This window comes from Aedes aegypti, chromosome 1 (assembly GCF_002204515.2).
Source record: "Aedes aegypti strain LVP_AGWG chromosome 1, AaegL5.0 Primary Assembly, whole genome shotgun sequence".
NCBI lineage: Eukaryota > Metazoa > Arthropoda > Insecta > Diptera > Culicidae > Aedes > Aedes aegypti.
In genome coordinates, this window is record NC_035107.1 from 303,751,953 (window position 1) to 303,762,415 (window position 10,463).

The 10,463-nt window shown below is 34.3% G+C and overlaps 1 protein-coding gene across 1 annotated transcript in view; it reads right to left on the reverse strand.

Annotated features, from left to right (window-relative positions):
* Nucleotides 1-5,443, reverse strand: part of LOC5565635 (glutathione-specific gamma-glutamylcyclotransferase 1) — a 52,283-nt gene extending 46,840 nt beyond the window's left edge. The window contains exon 1 of the mRNA XM_021838379.1: nt 4,963-5,443. The gene's annotated coding sequence lies outside the window, so the exon portion shown is untranslated. The remainder of the gene's footprint in view (nt 1-4,962) is intronic.
* Between the last annotated feature and the right edge of the window lie 5,020 nt (nt 5,444-10,463).

Below are 10,463 nucleotides of genomic sequence, written 5' to 3' on the forward strand. Positions count from 1 at the left end.
AATATTTTTGCTATTTCAAGCATAAAAAAATGTCGAAGAAACATTAAAGAAACCTCTTTTGGTGAATTTATACAATCAATTCTATAAATAAATATGATATCCATTTTAGTCGAACAAAGCATCAAAACAGACTGCGTTCAGCATGTTTTTCCGTTGAGCTAATGCTGAACAAAGCCTACTATTTTTTATACTCGTAATCATAAGTAATAATGGCATCAGCAACTTTTCTTCAACCGTTTACAAATAACATGTCATTCAATTATTTAATAAACGCTGAACAAGCATTTCTGTATGTTCTATGGGAACCTGGTGGTTAAAATGTTTAATAAACGTTGTAGTTGCCACTTATAATGTCACTATTGTTGAACAGCCAATGAAGGATCATTGAATAAACATGTATTATATAACGTTATTGAAATGGTTGTTGTTGAATAGATTCTCCATTGATAATAAATCTTCGAGCTGTTTAGTAGAATACCTATAAGTAGATGAAAAAACCGAATTTAGTACTATACCAATTAAATGGTATAGTACTAAATTCGGTTTTTTCATCTAGATTCTCCATTTCTGGGCGAATAAGGCTTTAATAATAGTTTTATTTTAACTAATTCATTTATTAAGCAAATAATAGTGTAATAAAACAGCTATGAGCAACTTTTCTTAAAGAAAAAAATGTTTCTTGGGGTATGGCATGAAAAGACTGGGACGCTGCGTTATTCGGTTAACTCCCACCAAAACAGTACTGAAAAGTGCTACTTTTCAGCACCGAAAAGAGTGCTGAAAAGTAGCACTTTTCAGCACTGTTTCTTTCGGTAGGAAAAGTAGGCCGTTATGTTGATCAACTTCTCAATGAAAAGTTGATTGATTTGCAACGGAATTGCAAAAAAATATTTAATACCGCTAGTTGAGCTCAATAAGGCTATACAATAGCTCTTATGAATGTTTTATAGTATACTACAAGGTTAGATGTATTCATACGGTACAAAACTAAGAAGTTTAGAAACAGTTTTAAGGTATAGTCTCCTCCTGTAGTGTGGGCCTAACGGAGTTTTATCAAAGGTTCGTTAAGGTTATTGTGGTAGCTAGAACTGGTATATTGCATTTTTATTGAAATATTACTTATGTTTTGTTGAGCGTGCATGTTTGGTTTGATATTAGCGTGTATGTTTTATATCAACTTGCCTTTTCATTTCAGTGTAACAAAATTGACAGTTTGAATGAGCGCGCAAACAGCATGCAGCTTTGTCTCGGGCTCGAGACCTCAGTTTAGTGAAGATAGTTATGGAGTGCAGATGCTCAGTTTGTAGCAGAGGGAAACTAATTCGGCTGATGGTGGAATCAGCCGAATGTGAAGGCTAAGTTACGGATACTACAGTTATTAAGACTAATAAGTTTTAAAATGAGTTTCAACCAAGGTTTTAACGATATGGTGGTAACAACAGCTTGTAGTAAATGAAAACGTTTTTTGGGCTAGGAATCTTTTAAGAAAGTTCTCAACGGATTCTCATGTGATTTATCCATGCATTCTCTTGTACGGATTATTGAGAATTACTCCGGAAATTGATTCATAAATTGGCTATCCATACGAATTTTTCATATATTTTACTATGGATTTTTATCGGAATTCATCATAGGGTTCCTACATACAGTCTACACTTCATAGCTCGATATTCAAGGGCATCGACTTATAGAACTATCGAGTTATAGAACAAACCGACACAGAAAATTCTAAAATCAAAGATTTCTGTGCTTCCAATACTTTGTTTATTTTTCTGATAGCATTTTGAAAATCATTTTTTGAAAGCTTTCACCTAAATATTTCAAAAATCATGTGTTTTTTACTTAATAAAAATTAATATTTTCCAAGTTTCATTACTACATGAAAGGAATTTCAGATAGATATCAAGTTGACGAGAGAATTTAGCTTACAGGTGACATCGAGTTATAGAAATATCTACTTCTGAAACTATCCAATCAATAATAACACTGCGGAACACGTTTTTGTCTCCAGCATCAAAATACTGCTATTCACTTAATTAAGGGTTGCTGAATCCATTACCGTTTTCAGAAAAATCATAGCACGTCTAGTTTTTGAGATATTGACTGTTGAAAATGCAAAAAATGACTATTTCAGCCAACTTGCATGCAAGTTTTCCAGCTTGTAAGGTAATATATTGGCTTAATTTGCCACAGAATTCAAACTTTATGTGTATAACAATACTTATCATCAAAGTTTGTAATACTTTCCATGCAGAAAATTTATTTTTTGATGGTTTAGAGAATTGTTGTATTTTGCCATATAGAAGATAACGAAGAATGCATGTTGAAAAAATCGGTTTAATGGAAATTTAATCGCGCAATTTCAATCAAATTATGTCTGAAATGAAAGTTCATGTTCTATTTTTCATGTTTTGTGGATTAGATTACAAAAAAGTTTGACAAATTGTACTTTGAATTTCATGTAAACGTCAATAAAACCAATCTTTTATACAACTTTGGCGACCTGTAGCTAAAAATTGTGACGTGCTGGAACATTTCTGAGAATGGCACTAGATTCAGCAACCCCAAATCTACTAGAGACACATAATTTGATCCTTGAGACACGCAAAAATGTCATTTTTGTTACGCTGTGTAATCAATAAAATTGGCCAAAGCAAATCACATTGCATTTTTTCAAGGATTTTTCCAAGAACGTTTTAATTCATTTTTCAAAAGATAACTCCAGTAATCCCAGGAAAATTTCATCTCGAATTTCGATTGCTTGATAGGTAACGAAACTAGAGTATACCGAAGTTGAGCATTTTGTATGAAAATCGACATGCGCTGCTATTATTCAGAACAGTACTGCATATTGGTCCTGATTTCCACCAAAATTAATTCACACATTTCGGCCAGATAATTCAGCCCAAAGTCGCTAACTAAGTTTTGCTAGAATCTTTTTTTTAATGTATTCGAATCCTCTGAGCAGAATCTCAATAGAGAAACCTCAAAGCAGATTGGAGTAATTTCCTTTTAATTCCGCCCTAAATGCTTATCTTTGATAGATACGCGTATTTCTTCCTTTCTGAATTGGAAATATTTTGGCAATCAGTTTATTGATGCGTGAATAAACTGATCGTCATGATTCTTTTCAATCATCTTCAACCCCAAAGTCTGCACAGTGGGCCTGTCCATTTTGATATTAGTATCATATCGCTGATATTTTGCAAATATTAAAGCTGTCAAGAAAATACCTGAATAAATTTGAGACATACTCATGTATGTGTGCTTTTTAATATTAGCTGTACAATAGATACAAAGTTGGGTTAAATTCGCGAAAGGCAAAGAGCCGCTCAATTAAAGACAGTACCTAATAACATTAGTGTAGATTATAATTAAACACTCAGAAATTCTTCAATTTCGCGTTTTCTGACAGAATCTACTGCAGGTAGAAGAGAACTAGAAGCTAAAGACACAGCCAGATAAGTTTGAACATGTTCACAATTCAATTAAAGAAGTTAATCAAGTCTCACAACAAGTTAAATTTGCGTTTAATTCAAATTCAAATGCATTCAAGTGAAAGTGTCAGCTCCGTAATGTGAACTCAGCATTATTTATTCTAAATAATGCATTCATTGAGCATCTAAGTTGCAATAAGGTTGTTTGATTATGGAATAGTTAGCGTTTTTTGTAGCTTGCTGGAAAAAGCTCGTTTTCCTATTTTAATTCACACGCGCATTATCGATGCAATTTTTCCAATACATAAACAGTGCTTCTCTTTCTTATACTCATGAGCTCATCAGATTCAAGAGATTTTAATATATTGAGATTTGTTCAGGCGTAATATTTTTTAATTTTTCGAAGCAATGATTTTCATGACTATGGATGACACTAACAAAAATGCATGTCTTAATTCATGGCATAAGTTCTGCAGATGATATAAACAAAAAAAAATGTAGTTTTTATCAAAATTGGTATCGCCGAAAACAATTCCGGCGCTTAATTTTATATAAGTATTTTTAATTAATCAAAATTAGTTTATTACTATACAGAATACAGAATGCATTCCTCAAGTCTTTTGTGGGATAATATTTGCGAAAAACTCACCGAGAAAGTTGATAAAACGAGAACACAAATTTGTCATTTTTTGTAGGGATTTTCCATGGCCTACAAAGTATGCCGAGACAACTAGTATCAGATGAAACAAAAAATCTCATACAACATTTATTTAAACATGCTTAAAATTTTCAGAAAAAAATATCTAGTATGTAGTCACGATCAATGAGTGCTAATGTGAACACCGGAGTACGGTCCCCCTAAACAGCACAATTGTTAGAACAATGGGTATGCTATCCCATATGGTACCTACATCTGGTAGACAGGAAATTTTACCACTCAAAACGCCTAGTTGTTGATTGCGTCAATGATTCACGTCTGTAATTCATGGGTTAATCGCACATATGATGTTTTGCTACTCATTTTTTTTTTTTGCAAGAAACAGACGCCGTCATTGTATGGTTAAATTTCATACATTAGACTACACAAGTCTTACAAGGGTCCAAGTTAAAAAAACATCAAACCTATTACAAAAACGCTCATTGTCTTAATCGATTCAGTATGATTTTTCTTTATGAAACTCAACGTATTTCCTCATCTAAGCGTTTCTATGAATAATTGGAAAGACATATTGTTAGTTCAGATGGCAATTGACGTAAATTAATCAGACATATAACATTTGCATTTATTTGACTCTAGGTTTCATTTATTATTGGATCATCAAATAAATGTATTATCAACCTTGAAACAATTAGCAGAGAAATGTTGTGATATTAATTAGATCCGCTTAACAAATCACTCCATAGGGAAATTATGGGCGTGATATGGTCGTACTCCCCTTAGAATCTTATCATTACTTTCACGAGTGTCGAAAAGTTATACCCGCCTACTTGGACCAAATGTATCCCTCCAAGGTCAACCACTTACGTTCAATTCGCTGTCTGGTGCCTGCCAAATATCTATTCTGCACTGCGCCCTCCTGGCTTAGAAACAACCACCACAACAGCAAGCCATGATGATGAAGAAGATATGATGATGATCGAAAAAATAAGAAGCACTTTTCACTTTTCTTCCACGAAAACAGGGGCACTCCAACAGGGCCAACTGGGATGCTGAATTTGTCTACAGCAACGTCGCTTGCTTTGATTATGGTGAGGTTTCCTTTTATTCCACGAGTACAATCTCTTTACAATGGAATCGAATGTTGAACTTGGAATGTTTCGATATTTTGCCTGGAAAAAGGGCGACGCAAAATGGAAAAGTGCGCAGACGTGTCGACAATATGTTGTATTATGGTGGCGACGACGAAAACGGCGACGTGGTCAATGAACGACCGCACGCGAGCAACGTAGAGGAACTGTTTGTAAAAGTGCAACTGCTGCGACTGACGAACGGTAAGTAACTGAAGCGTATATCTCGACCTCTGTAGTTTCCTCGTGGCTTGATTGGTGAGCGAGCATGCGGTTCAACTTCGACGAGAGCGCGTGCTTCAAGTTGTGCATTAGGAAGGATGAACTGCTTTGAGATGTTTTGCAAAACTTGAGACATGACTGCAGGCAAACGACGATCTCTATATCTCTCTTGTGTATTTTGAGTATATATGGCAATACAAGTAGCACACAAAGCATGCTTTGATTCATTGAGACGCGAACCGTTGTTTCCTCGGAGATATTTGAATAAACCAAAGTAGCATGCGGAAATGCACTGTAATCTGCAATATAACAGTGGCAAGTAAAAGCATTTTCTCATAGATTATTCCAATACAACGATGTGAATGAATCTCATAAATTCAAATAAAATATTTTTGCCGAATCTGAACGAAAGATTGGAGTTGCATTTTTGCTTGATAAGCTAATACTGGTGTAGAGCCATTCATCGGTGTGTTACAAGATTTAAGCGTGAGTTGCATAAATTACATGAACTGCAGCCAAGAGAGGGAGAGACTAAACGACTTTGAGCGCAATAACGGGAGAGAGAGAACAGGTACAACCACGTGTGAGATTTCATTGATAAATTAGTTCAATTACTATCAAGTACTATAATTTTATTGCCATCCAGGCAAAAACATAGTTCGGTTTTTCTATGCAAACTATGATGATAAGCAAAAAAGTGCAGCAATGGAAAACTTATGAAAACTTTATATGTTTCGGTCAACCGACAAAAATTAACAGTCTGATGCAATAATGAATGTCAGTTTCAACAGAGGAAGAGAGAGAGGGAGAGTGCACTGATGTAATGAATTTTCCCAAGAAACCATGAAAAAATCAAGTTAGGAGAGTAAAGAAAAATTTCAATTCATTACTCTTCCAAACCGACAGCTTCGTAAACCAATGCCAAAGAATGGTGAACAAACGCATCACCACGCATGGATGTTTGCAAACCGGCCACAGGCGACTATCCACACCACATTATTCTTCAATATAGATGAATCATAGTAAACGGTTGAGTAAACGTTGGATTCCGCATGGCCACCCTGATGATCCATTGAACCATATCTACACTGCGTGTTGTCTTCTGTATCTCGATTGTCCCTTCAATATCGAGATGTGGAGAGCCAACCGTACCTTCTGATTGGATCGTAATCAATTGCCAATGAATCATTGGTCGATTTGTGCGTATTACAAAAACAAAAGAGCTAATATAAGATAAACACGTGATTATGAATGACTAATGTTTATTTTTAACTAAGGGCTAAGTTGATATAAGAGATAAGACCTCAGAGAAGAGAAAAGATGAAAGCTAGAATAGTTCTAAGAAAGTGGGTAAAGTAGAGTGGAAGGTAGATAGCAAGGATATACAAGAGAACGTGTGTGATAGAGAGAGAAAGAAAAAGAAGAAGAAGAAGTAGAAGAATAAACAGGAATATGAAAACCAAAATCTTGAAAGATGAAGGGCACATACAAAGTCTCCTTAGCCTCTGGGAAAGGTCTCTGTTCTGTGTATTTTTCTCAAGCTGATTTTAGCTCCCAGTGATCAGCCGTGAATTACAGTTTAGCTCTAGCAATGCGTCCGGTATATGATCGACCAGCAAAGCCCAGAATGCCAGAATCGACGAAGACTTTTCCAAATGATGGCAGAAACCTTTGGAATGTTTGTTTCACTCGTCCTGATATTTGATGACACCTGTCGACCGATGAAACAACTAAAAACGCGTCATAAATAAGCTTGAACAAGAAAAAACAAGAGTTATCAAATACATCTCAATACAGTTCCAGGGGTTCCTACAAATTCATTTTATTTTTCTAAGATAGCTTTTTGAATAAGCTTTTGGACAGTGTATAAAGATCTGTATAAAATATTACGATTATACCGTATATTGTATTCAATGTGTACCTTGTGTTTGCACTGAATTCTTTATTTGTCCTCAAAACTTTGACATACTGTATCAATCAAAATATAAAAGATCTTGCCCTGGTATTCCAGGATTATCTTAATAGAAGTGTTTACTATGGAATGATGTACAAGAAAAACCTATCAGAACAAGTCATTTTTTCGATTATTGGCCACCTGATCGCCCATAGTGCGCTCCTGTTCATAAAATATTTACGTTCTGCAATATATTATCGTTGGTTCTCAAGAACTTCCCCTCTTTTGTGGAATTTGATTTCAGAAATTCCTCTACGAAACCTGTTAAAGGTTTTTTTCGTAGCGTGTGACTAACGGAATCGTGACTCGTTGGTCATCAACGCTGAGCTGATCGATCTGTGTATCCTAGGGCAGTTTCGAGGGTCCGGGGTGTTGCCAATAATCCAAATTTTTCAGGCATTAACACGAAAACTGTTCACATAATCGAGGGTTCCTAAGGGGTTCCGAGTTTCACAGAGTTCATTGACAGAATGTGATGAATAGGTCCCGCTATTTATACCCTTCATAGAGGCTTTTATCTCAGCGAAAGCGCACCCCTTAGCAAACAAAAGCGATTTAATTTCTGAGGAACCAAATCGGTACTGATATTTGACCATGAAACGGAGTTCTAGTCTTATCCTTGTTTTGCTTTTAGTTTAGTCCCAGAAAAATACTAAACAAGGGGCTTTGTTCAAGCTACTGACATTTTTCTCTATTTTCAGAGAAAAAATTTTCAAGCGATTCGAAGATCGAACTCGAGTCATTTGTGATTCGAGTAGCTGATTTTCATTCTTCCTGTGTGGTGCGGCAGTGGACTTTTTCCTGTGTGGCGCGGTGTCTTGGTGTTTCCTGTGTGGTGCGGCGGAAGTTTTTGGAGTCGGCGTGATACTTGTGGAGCGTGAAATCTCCTCGAGATTTATTTTTGAAGCTATAAGATTGAGAGGACTATTCGATTGAGCCTGTGTGGCGCGGAAGACGTCAAGAAGTATCGTTAGTGCGGAGTAGGATTTTTTCAAGAGGAGGTTGTACGCTTTTGGTTTGAAGCTTGAAGTCTCATCTTCCAGACATTTTACGTGGAGTTTCAAGTTGCTAAGTATCTTTTCATTTTTACTGTATTGTATATTTATTTTCATATTCGTGTTGATTGTTTTTTTATCTTAAATTGTTTATTTTTGCACCCCAATCATGGATATTGATGTAAATGGTTCAGTTCTAAAAGATGGTGATCCTCCTCCGGGACCATCATCTTCTACTGCAAAACCTTTTCGTATCAAAATATATCCGATTTCTTTTGCCGGTCCATTTGTAGTATATTTTCGAAAAAAACAAATACCTATAAATGTTTTGTTGATTTCGGCCAAAATATATGAAAAATATTCTTCCGTCAAGGAAATCAAAAAGATTTCACTTGATAAATTACGTGTTGTTTTCGGTTCTCGTGATGATGCAAATTCACTTTTAGAATCGCAACTTTTTTCAGATTCGTATCGTGTATATGCACCATGTAATTTCTGTGAAATTAATGGTGTTTTATATGATGAATCTCTTCAATGTGATGAAGTGATAAATTACGGAATTGGTATTTTTAAAAATCAAGCCATTTCACCTGTTGATGTTTTAGATTGTCAACGTTTATCAAAATTAAAATTGAACGATAAAGGCTCTGAATATATTCATTCTAATTGTATGAAAATTACATTTGCTGGATCAGTTCTTCCTGATTTTGTAAAAGTTAATAATGTTATTTTTCGCATTAGACTTTATTTTCCAAAAATAATGCATTGTGAAAGATGCCTTCTTTTTGGACACACGAATTTATTTTGCTCCAATAAACCTAAATGTACAAAATGTGGTCAACCACATTTATCATCAGATTGCACTAAAAATTCTGAGCTTTGTATATATTGCAATCAAAAACATAACCTTTTGAAAGATTGCCCTGTTTACATTAATAATCAGTCCAAATACAATCAAAAATTGAAAAACAGAAATCAGTCATCTTATTCTGAAATTTTGAAAAATTCTAAGGATATAACTGCTCCTAATATTTATGAATCTCTAACTGATGATGAGCTTGATGACACTTCGAATTTAGATAACTATATTTATAAACCCCCTTCTAAAAGAAAAAGAATTCAAAAATCTTCTCCTGAAGTTCAGGTTCAATTTGATTCTAATACAAAGTCATTTAATGAAAATTTTCCGCGGTTAAATTCTTCCTCTTCCCGTAAAATTCCAGGTTTTCAACGAGTAGAATCTGATCCATCAAATTGTAATATGAATACAAAATGCCAATTCGTCGAATAATAACAAAAATGTTAATGAAAATTCCCCAATTTTAGGAATTTTGGAGGAATTATTAGAAATGTTGGGATTCAATGATTTTTGGAAAAAGATAATTAAAATGATTTTACCATTTCTTGCCTCCATCCTTGATAAATTGAATACATTTGGACCCATCATTGCTTCATTATTTTCATCGTAATGGCTTCAAATTCTAATGGTATTTTGAATATTTTACAATGGAATTGTAGAAGTTTACTTCCTAAAATAGATAGATTGAGAGTTATGCTTGAACATCACAAAATTGATATTTTCTGTTTGAATGAAACTTGGTTAACGGAGTCAAAAGTATTACGCATTCCATCATTTAATATAATTCGTAAAGATAGAGATATTTCTTTTGGTGGGGTTTTGATTGGTATTCGTAATGACATTGAATTCAAATATATAAATTTATCATTAAATATACATTTGGAATATGTTATTATCTCTGTAAAACATATAGATTACAATTTTCATATTATTTGTTTATATATCCCTCCCAATGCAAATTTCTTAATATCTGAATTGAAAATGATTTTAGATAGTGTTCCATCCATTTTACATTTTGGGTGACTTTAACGCTCATAATTATTCTTGGGGTAGTGATAGAACTGATGGTCGTGGTTCATTATTAATGGATTTAATTGATGAATATAATTTAAACATTCTAAATGATGGATCATTTACCAGAATTGCTGTTCCTCCATTGAAAAATTCATGTATTGACTTATCTTTGTGTTCAACAGATTTATCTTTCA